We start from the raw sequence: 9962 nt of genomic DNA on the forward strand, positions 1-9962 counted from the left end.
ACCGATACCCGATCCGAGAAAAATGGCACTATCGGAGCCGATACCCGATATGAATATCGGATCGGCGCATCCCTATTTTAAAGTCGACATAAAATTGACCCTGTTGAATTTCGTAATACACATTCATTTTCTTACTCTGAAAGATCAATCAGTGCATTCATGAACAGTGTACATTATTCCAAAAGAATAATTCGCTCCACCTTTGTAACAGCTCTTCTTTTGGGCGACATCAACAAGCCCTCTAATTTTTTAACCCTTCACTTTTTCACTATCTAGTTCCCAATAGATAAGATGAAGATCCCACCCAACATTTTTTTTTTGTTAAATATCCAGTTTCTCTCAGTTATATGTCACATTATATAAGTAGAATTATGGTTATGAATGCCATTTCAGATTGACACTCAGTTTTGCTAGCATTTTTAACACAAAGTTGTATCCAAGTAATATGTATAGAATTAATCATTGACTAGCAACCTAAGCTGCCTGTTTGTAAAGGGTACAAACCAATCTGAAGAATGTTTTCTCCCAGGCCCTGCTAACAGAATGTGTGTTTGTTGTACTACAGGCAGCAGGCCCAGTTGCCCTTGTCCCCAGCGGGCGTTGTGTACTCAGGCGCGCTCTCTATGGCAGGAATGCACTCGAGCCTGTCTAGTAGCCCCGAACCAGTCCCACCCACCAGCCAGCCGTCTTACCTCACACGCAAAGGGGAGGAGCCTCGTGTGAAGAAGGGGGAGCTCCGAATGGACGACGGCAATGGTGACGCATACGATGACTTCGACTTCGAAGATGATGACGGGGACTATGGCAGTGACAGCGAGAATCACATCACTCAGTAAACCTGCCAATCACAGCCATCTCACCAGTCATCTGGCATCTCACGCAAGCAAACTTCATTCTGCCCCCATACACCGTCCAATCAGGACTCCTCCAGAGCCAAGCCCAATATCCACAGCAAAGCACAGGACCTGTCAATCAAAGTGACTGTTACATCAAAAGGAGATTCTTGTAAAGGAAGTGTAACACTTGCCTTGTCTCCCGCTGAGCGAACGTACCACGGCAAGTTCACATTAAATCACGAATAAGCTACGACGGCATAGGAAAAATGACCCTTAACCGGTTTGTTATTGCGACATTTATTACTAAGGACCAGTCATAGACACTTTAAAATGGTGGACCTGTTTGTTTCTAAAGAGACACTTTTAAACAGCTTTTTTCTTGGTTCTATAAAATTCTCACTCAGGTACACAGTGCCAACAAGTGGCTTGTGAATGTGATTTTGTTGTTTTTGTGCTACAGTTTTAATAGAGAAAAAAGACGTTTATTTTCCTCTTCACCCTAAATCACCTGACGGGAGTAAAACGACAAACATTTTGCTCTTCAGTGTGCTATTAGCTGAATCTCTTTCTATCATCTTCACGCTCATGTCCTCTCACTCAAAGATGTCTTTTTTGTTGGACGAAAGGATGGAAGGGAAGATTCCTTCACTCAGGAGTTCGGACACCGCTGGATGACAGACAATCCCTCCTTCCTCACATCTTTTCCTCTTTACACGCTTTTACTGTTCCTTTCTCCTCCTCTTCTGTGGGAGCTTTGGATGTTGACGTCTCTCTCAGGTGTGGAGACCAACTTTACGAGATAGCACAAACTTTGTGTTTGGTGAACAGCTGGCATGGCGATGGTTATCGTGGAGAGTGAAGCCTCAAGCAGAATTATTGTACGCGTGCATATTTCTTTATGTTTGAGTGTGTGGATGAATGCGCCTTTTGCTAGGCTTTAAGTTAATTTTTATTTCATGTAGACGGTTGATGTGCTGGTCATGTGAACATTTACGAAAGAAAAAAAACAGTAATATTCAATACGTACGATTCATGCTAGCAGCCAGATCCTTGCAAAAGCAAGCCAAACATTTTTAATAATAACACTGCATTTATCATTCCTTTTATGCATCTTTTTCATCTGATCATTTGTTTGTTTATTTCTTAATTTGTCCTTTTTTCATCCTTTAATTTTTTCCCGTCATTCTTATTGTCTCCCTGAACAACCTGTTTTTGTCATCGCTGGGTGCAGGGAACATTGCACCTCATTCTGAAAAGAGGAGGCGTGGAGAAAAAAGCTCTCTAGATAAGAGTCTGTGCTTGAATGGCATATTGAAGGAGGAGAATAGAGTTCCCACAAGCCCCAGTGCTCAGCACTCTGTTTTCAAAGGACAGCTCTGAGAGAAACCAGGGATCTCCGTACAAGACAAGCACGAGGGTGCGTTTCAATCAGTGCCCCTTAATATATCTCACATCTCTACTCCTCCGCAGGGGTTTGTGTTCTGTCTCTCTCTTCTTTATTTCCCACACTTTTTTCCATCTATCACTTGGTTTATCAGCGAAGAGGAGTCTCTGAGCCGTGCCATCAGTCATCCGCTCTCTGTGTGGCTCTGACTGACCCACTCCATCTTACTGCACCTGTCTGGCTGCTGTTGGCACGGCGACGGTGTTTGATTGACGGCTGCCCTAACTGTAACTACTCTGCCAGCCTCCCTCTGGCCTGGTGTGGGCATAAGCTGGGCCGCTGGATGAGAGAGACACACAAGCTGTTAGGTGAACAGCAGCTAGACTCCAGCCATTAATGTTTTTTTTTTTTCCCCTTTACATCTACACAAAGGCCGTCCACTCAAAACACATATCAAATTATATATTCAGAATGCACACATATAACTAAAAACATATTTGAATTTTCTGGCCTACTTGAGATTTTTTATGACGATAAATGTTAGATTTGTTCTGATGATAAAAGGTACTCTGACGCCTGTAGCACTAGCAAAGTGATGACCAAACGCATTTTGCGTGTTCGTCTTTGTCTAGTTTATTCGGTTCGATGAGTTCCTGTCCCGTCTGTTGTTTGTATTTGTGTTTTGCCTCCATGTCAACGTCACTCTGCTGTCGAGGTTGGGAGGAGACATTTCAGACTGCGTGTTAATGTTTTAGTTTGTATTTGCAAATACTGTATTTTATTTTCATTAAAACTGCCTCGTGTAATAATATTATTAACAATAATTATAAGAATAGGCAGCATTTCCTAAGTTTAGTAAGTTATGTACAGTATAATTTATTATTTTCCTCCAGTTGGATTTTTTTTTATGATCGTATGGAAACTGCGCTTGATAAAGCATTATATTTAGCTGGGTAGGTATTTAGATCTAATTATTATGTTCAATATTGTTGTTGTTTTTTTTCTTGTTTTTTTGTCGAGTTAATCCTGTTCTGATGCTGGTATATCTCTGAGAAAGTGGTCACGGTGAACTGCTGATATGAAGGAAAAGAGACATTTCTCTTTTTTTCATTTTCTTTTTCTCCTCCGTGCATCGTTCATGAACTCCAAACACATTTCTTAAAGCACTAGGACTCTGGACACTCGGAGACAAACATAAGAAGAACATGATATTTTTATTTGTAATGGTTTATGTATAATGTGAAGTTTCCTATCTGTTAATTCTCCTTTTCTTTTACTGAAGATAAAGAAAACAGCTATATTATACCCCAATTGTTATTGAACAGAAAGAGCGTGGATCTTGTTTACTGATATCTGTCATCCTCTCTCTTACGTTTCATTGGAACATCACTGGTTTAGACGAATGCATTGGTTTACCTATTGTGTCAAATTAGAGTACAGTTATAGTACACAACACCTAAACCTTAAAAGGATAGTTCACCCCAAAAATTAAACTGACAAAACCTATATGACTTACTTTCTTCTGTAGAACACCAATGGAGACATTTAGCAGATGATCCAAGCTGCTCTGTTTCCAACAATAAGAGTGGATGGGGACCAGGGCCTCTGAAAAGAAAGAAAAAAAAAAGCATCATAAAAGAGATCCATACAGCTGTGCTATATTCCTAAGTCCTCTGAAGCCATATGATAGCTTTGTGAGGGAAACAAGTCGTTATTCACTGAAAATCTTGCTTGAGCACTATGGTCACCATTCGCTTTCATTATGTGCAAAAGAGCAGCGTGGACATTATGCTAAACATCTTCTGTGCTTCACAGAAGAAAAAAAAGTGAAATGGGTTTTGAAAGATAGCGGCTGGTAAACAATTCCTTTTAATCAGAAGACATGAACTTTCTGAGTTGATCAAACTGTCTGATTCCAGTGAAGCTCCACTGAATGGCCATATTAGATGTTTTTATCTCCAGAATTGTTTTAGCTCCACACTGTCTCCCTCTGTCAATCAAGCTCACAGTAGTGACATCACAATCACACCTTGTCTGATAACGAAAGTCACAATCACAGAATAGCCACCATCTGATGTGACCATGCTTTCACATGTAGTAATTCCCACAATCATAACAATTGATAGGAACACGTATGCTGGAGGGAGGACTGGCTCGTTTAACATACAAGGTTCTGTCAACTAATTATCTGTCGGCATGGTAACCTCTTGGTCTTTAGAACACATACTCTGATGATGATGGCCTGTATTATGAACAATAATTGATAAGACAATCAAAGTCATGTGTGGAGCTCAAAACAATGTTAAATGACATCAAACAAAAAGTACTTAGAAACTTATCTTACCATCTCAACTTGAAAATCAAGAAAGATAATTATGTAAATATAGCATAGAGTTATAGATTTATATTTTGTTCATAATACAGTGTAATATAAGTTGTATATTTCTTTCTTTTATTGATGTTATTCATGCCACAATAAAAGCACGAGTTACTGTACTCTTATGGAGAAAGAAAAAAAAAAAGCAAGCCGTGGGTTACCACCATCTGTTCTAAGTTGACGTTTTTCAGTATTACTGCCAGTCAAGGCTCAAATAAAAACAGCAACGTGTTCTGTATCTCTACTGTGTGTCTGTGGCTCCTTTTTCTGCCCTACTGCAACTCACCAACTCCATAATTAAAGCAGTCCAGAACTGCCAAAAAGCAGCACACTGCAAACTAAATACTATCTGTCTACTGTTATGTGCCAACACAAGAAGCAATTAGAAGATTTTTAGGCCAAACCAAGGGAATTCCCACTGCTGAACGTCACTGTATGTGTCTGGAATGATGTACGTCACGCCGGACAGTAGGACACCTGCTGAGGTTACAAATATTTGTAGAAGAATATTCATGAATTACACAGTATTGTTAACAAATCTTAAAGGTTTGTCTTGATCACTCGCCCTCATGTAGGTGGTCGAAGATGTTTTAACATTAGAAAATACTTTCAAACCAGAGTTTCTACCACTTTTAATACCACTTTTATGTGCACATGGTATGTCTGGATTAGATTTTTAGTCAAAATAACAAGGCTCTGGTGCTGCCCTCAAAGGAGTATAGCAGTAGGATTACAGAAGTAAAAATCTCGTTCATTTTCGAAGAAAAAAAATATGTATATATATATATACACACTGCATATACATTTGTATTTACAATACAATACAGTAATACAATTGTATCTGCTTTTGTATATTAAAAAGTGAAGTAATACATTACCCACAATCCTTAAGCCAGCTCTAACAAAGTAGTTGCTATGGAAATGGTAGCAAGCACTGAGAATGGCATGATCAAGTCTCCCTTACATTTTTGTACATACTTGAATATTGTCCAATAAACTTTCATGTTAATTTTAAACTTTTAAATTTGATATTGTACACTTTGTTGTTTATATAGTTCACTCCATTATAAAAAGGACACAGTCATGTACTTTTGTCTTTTGTCCAATTTTCAAATACTTTTTTAAAGGGGTCATATGATGCAATTTCAATTTTTCCTTTCTCTTTGGAGTGTTACAAGCTCTTGGTGCATAAAGAAGATCTGTAAAGTTGCAAAGACTAAAGTCTCAAATCCAAAGAGATATTCTTTACTTCGTCGAATCCGCCAGCCGTGCCGTTCTCAAGCCCGCACGACACCGCTCACTCAAGCCCCCAGCCTCCGCTCACTCTAGCCCACCATGTGTGACGCTGTGTGTTTCGTTGTGAAAGCGAAACTACTTTGTTTGGCCTTCCAAAAGAGGACGATATCCGCTTCGTCATGCCACCTCGCTTTTCAGACCAATGAGCTTTGTAAAAATCGCAGCGTTTCAGAAACAATAATGTTACAGTATGTGGAAAATAATGTGTTTTTTTAACCTTAAACCGCATAAACACATTTCATTACACCAAATACACAAAATAATGTTCTTTTTAGCAACATCATATGACCCCTTTAATGTTTCAAATCAAGGCTTATTATGTTGTGACTGTTTGACTTAGTTTCAAGGCTTATAAAGTTTGTCTGAAATGTCTGAAATGCCTGTGGAGAAAATAAATAAAATACTCCAGAAACCAAGGCTGCCTAAAAAGACACACCTAACTTGGTAGCAGTGATTTTTCCACCAATCAGAAGGCCAGATGTGGAGAGCACAATGGATCACATCCAATCAAACGGCTGATCTAATTAAACACAACAAGTATGGTGGAATGGAAACAACCGAAAGAAAAATAAAGGTAAGGTTATCTTTTGAAAATCACAAGCTTTACATAATGAAATGTGATAGTTGTGTTAATGTCAATGCTTTTGTAAAAGCTGCTGGGTTCAGTGCTCTTGTCTTTTCTGGCCCTGTAATGTGTTTCCTCTCCTGTGGGTTTGCGCTGCTGTCTTGAGTGTTTGTCTGAGAGGGAGTCAAGTACTCCAAATTTCCGTTTAAACGCAGTGGAAAGTGGGCTGGAAAATTGAGTCTTTAAGTCTTTAAGTGAAGTAGCATAGCTCAAGGCACTGTAAATATTTGATTTTTTGCCTGTAGCTAATACTGAATAGAGTGTTTTGTAAGAGCGTGTTTGTGCATTTCTGCTCAGTCTGAGGCTAAGTACAGAAAAGAAACATCTGATTCCTCGAATTATCTTTCCTGCTGTCTGTATTGCTGTCTCTGCTGAGTGTCGAATGAAAAAAGGGGGGCAAGATGTTTTCACGAGGCAACAGCATCATCTGAGGGAAGCAATTAGCATAATTCAGAGTGTGTATTTACAGTTTTTACATGTTTGTAAACTCAAGATAGCTTATGTATTTTTACAGTTACCATGTCTGTGCGCATGATGCATATGTCTGAGTGTGTGTGTGAGTTCCAGAGAGCTTCTGCGACAGCTCAGTGAAATGTGCAGATTTGAAGCGTGGGTGTTTGGAGATTGAGTGAAAACGATGTCACATTAATGATTTAAAGTAGGTAATAGGATGTGATGTGCCTCCAGAGCCGCCAGCTAAACTGAGTTTAAGACACTCCGCAAATGTATTCATGAAGGGGGGGGGATTAGAGAGTACTCAGAACTCCAACACACACGCAATCACACACACATTACCAATGACAGACAAATATGTGCGCATACGACACCTTAGCGCGACCAAAGCCAAACGCATCTGCACTTGCACTACTACAAAGGCAAAATGTTAACACGCATGCCATTCGACATCACAGGGGCCAAATACATATGGCTGCCACCAGAGCGAATGTCAGACAACAGGTTAAGCACTAAATATAAAACTAACCAAACAAAATCATCAACCACCCAACACTTCAAACTTAAAACATCCACAAAATATGACAAAAGCCTAAACAAATAAATTAAATGACCATTCAAAATTTTGGAGTCAGATATCTTTTGAAATGTTTTTGAGAGAGGTCTTTTATGCTCACCAAAGCTGAATTTGTTTGATCAGACGTATATTAAAAGCAGTAATACAATGAAATATTATTACATGTAAAACAACAATTTTTATATATTTTAAAATGTAATTTATTCCTGTTATGGAAAAGCTGAATTTTCAGTGTCACATGATCCGTCAGAAATCATTCTAATATGCTGATTAGGTGCTCAAGAAACATTTCTTATTAGCAATGTTGAAAACAGTTGTGCTGCTTAATATTTTTGTGAAAACCATGCACTGTAAAAAAAAATTCGTAAAATTTACGGTAAAAAACCGGCAGCTGTGGTTGCCGGAATTTTACCGTAAAAAATACAGTAGCAACGTTTTAGGTTTTACGGTTTTAACTTAAATTTACAGTTAAATACCGTAATTTCATTAACTGATATAATGTTAATATACCAACCTATTGAAGTACTGAAATCTGTTTTGTACCTTTGTAATACACTGATAACCACCAAATGCAGGTGGTGATGAGAAAGTCACATGATGAACCAAAGCCCATCACAAGCAGCTTTTAAATAATAACATATATAGAAGGTGCAGTGTCATTCACACAAACGCTAAACACCATCATGGTAACACACATGAAACTGAAATAATGCAATAAACATTCATTTAACAACATTAGGTGTAACACACAACCCTAATATGCAAAACTGATAAGAAAAAACTAAGAAGAAACATAGTTATTTCAACAAAAAAACATCAAATTTGAAATGTAACGCAGGGAATTCTGGGAATGTCAATATACGGTTATTCACTGTAAATTATACGGTATTTTTCACTTCCAAAAACGGTATACTACCGTAAAATTTATGTCCAATACATGTAATGTCCAATACAGTTTTCCACCGTATATAGTAGGGGAATTTACCGTTAACCATTTAACAGGTTTTTACTGTAGCATTTTTACAGTCTTTTACCGTTAAATTCACGGTCATTTTTTACAGTGTGATACAGTCAGGATTCTTTAATGAATAGGAAGTTCATTTAAAAAAATAATCTTTTGTGACATTATAAATGTATTTTCTGTCACTTTTGCAAAAGTATTTAATGTCAACTACCCATAATCAGATTTTAAACCTGAATATGAGCTACTCTTTTTAGTTTCACCTTTAAAGGTGCACAGTCTTTTCTGACACTAGGACGGAGCTTCATGCCAAAGTAATAGCTTTCAGTTAACAATGCCATTGTAGAAATGGCCTATTCACAGTGAGCACTGATTCATTTATTCTGTGAGCAAAGGTGTTTCAAATTCTCTCATCATTTACTCACCCTTACATCATTGCCAGACCTGGATGGCTTTCTGTCTTCTGCAGAACACAAGACATTTTGTGAGAAAAAAGTTGTGTTTCTGTGTTATATTTTTCAATAAGTCATGACAAAACTTTCATTTTTAGGTGAACATGACCTTTAAGGTGAGAAGTATTTAGTTGGTCATTTGATCACAAAATGGCCATTCCCATGAGGCTTTATTTAGGCTACAGATGACCCTTTTTTTTTTTTGAATTTCTTTAAGTCTAAAACATTTTTAATAACACAAAAAAAAATGTGTGTGGTCTGGGGATGTTCTAGACCTGCTGCACACAGCTGTAGGTGGTTTATTCTGATGTTTAGCTTCAGTTTAGCAGTAGGTGAGAGACAGTCATGGCATTGAGAGGAACAGCACAGCCTAAGGCTGCTGTCCATTCAGTTCTGACACATATTTGCCTTTACAGACGACACATTACGTTTGTTCTCATTCAGTGACTTCATCAACAGCTGGCCTACGCCACCCCCCATCAATGTTCATTCATATAAAATATTATTTTATTTCTGAGAGACGTCTATCTGCCTTGCATCTCTCTCTTGTGTATTTGACAGTGAAATTAAACATTTAAGAGGAAAAAATGTGTATCAATATATTGCACCTGTGTATTATTTCTTAAAGTTACAGCGGTCTAATATCCCTTCTGCTGTTTATGTCAAATAATGTTAATCAAATAAAACATGGTGCTTGACTGTGCTTAAAGGTGCAATATGTAATATTGACAGATTAATATTGATTAATGATTAATATTGACAGCCTGCAGTTAAAATGGGAACTGCAGTCCAAATTCAAAATATTGGAGAGCACGTTTCCTAAATATGTGCATAAATATTGTTTTTTTTAATATATATTAGTAGTCAAACAATTACATACAGCACCTTTAACTTTTGTTTATTTAATAAGAATTATTGTACATTTAATTCATAGAGTGACGACTGTGCAATATTTTATTTCACATTTGATTTTTCAATTTCTGTTATATAGACGTTATACT

At 37.7% G+C, this 9962-nt stretch overlaps 1 pseudogene; it reads left to right on the forward strand.

Annotated features, from left to right (window-relative positions):
- Positions 1-2937, forward strand: part of LOC107694679 (transcription factor SOX-5-like) — a 75936-nt pseudogene extending 72999 nt beyond the window's left edge.
- The last annotated feature ends 7025 nt before the right edge of the window (positions 2938-9962 follow it).

Source organism: Sinocyclocheilus anshuiensis, unplaced genomic scaffold (genome assembly GCF_001515605.1).
Source record: "Sinocyclocheilus anshuiensis isolate Anshui unplaced genomic scaffold, SAMN03320099.WGS_v1.1 scaffold2806, whole genome shotgun sequence".
In the NCBI taxonomy this organism is placed as follows: domain Eukaryota; kingdom Metazoa; phylum Chordata; class Actinopteri; order Cypriniformes; family Cyprinidae; genus Sinocyclocheilus; species Sinocyclocheilus anshuiensis.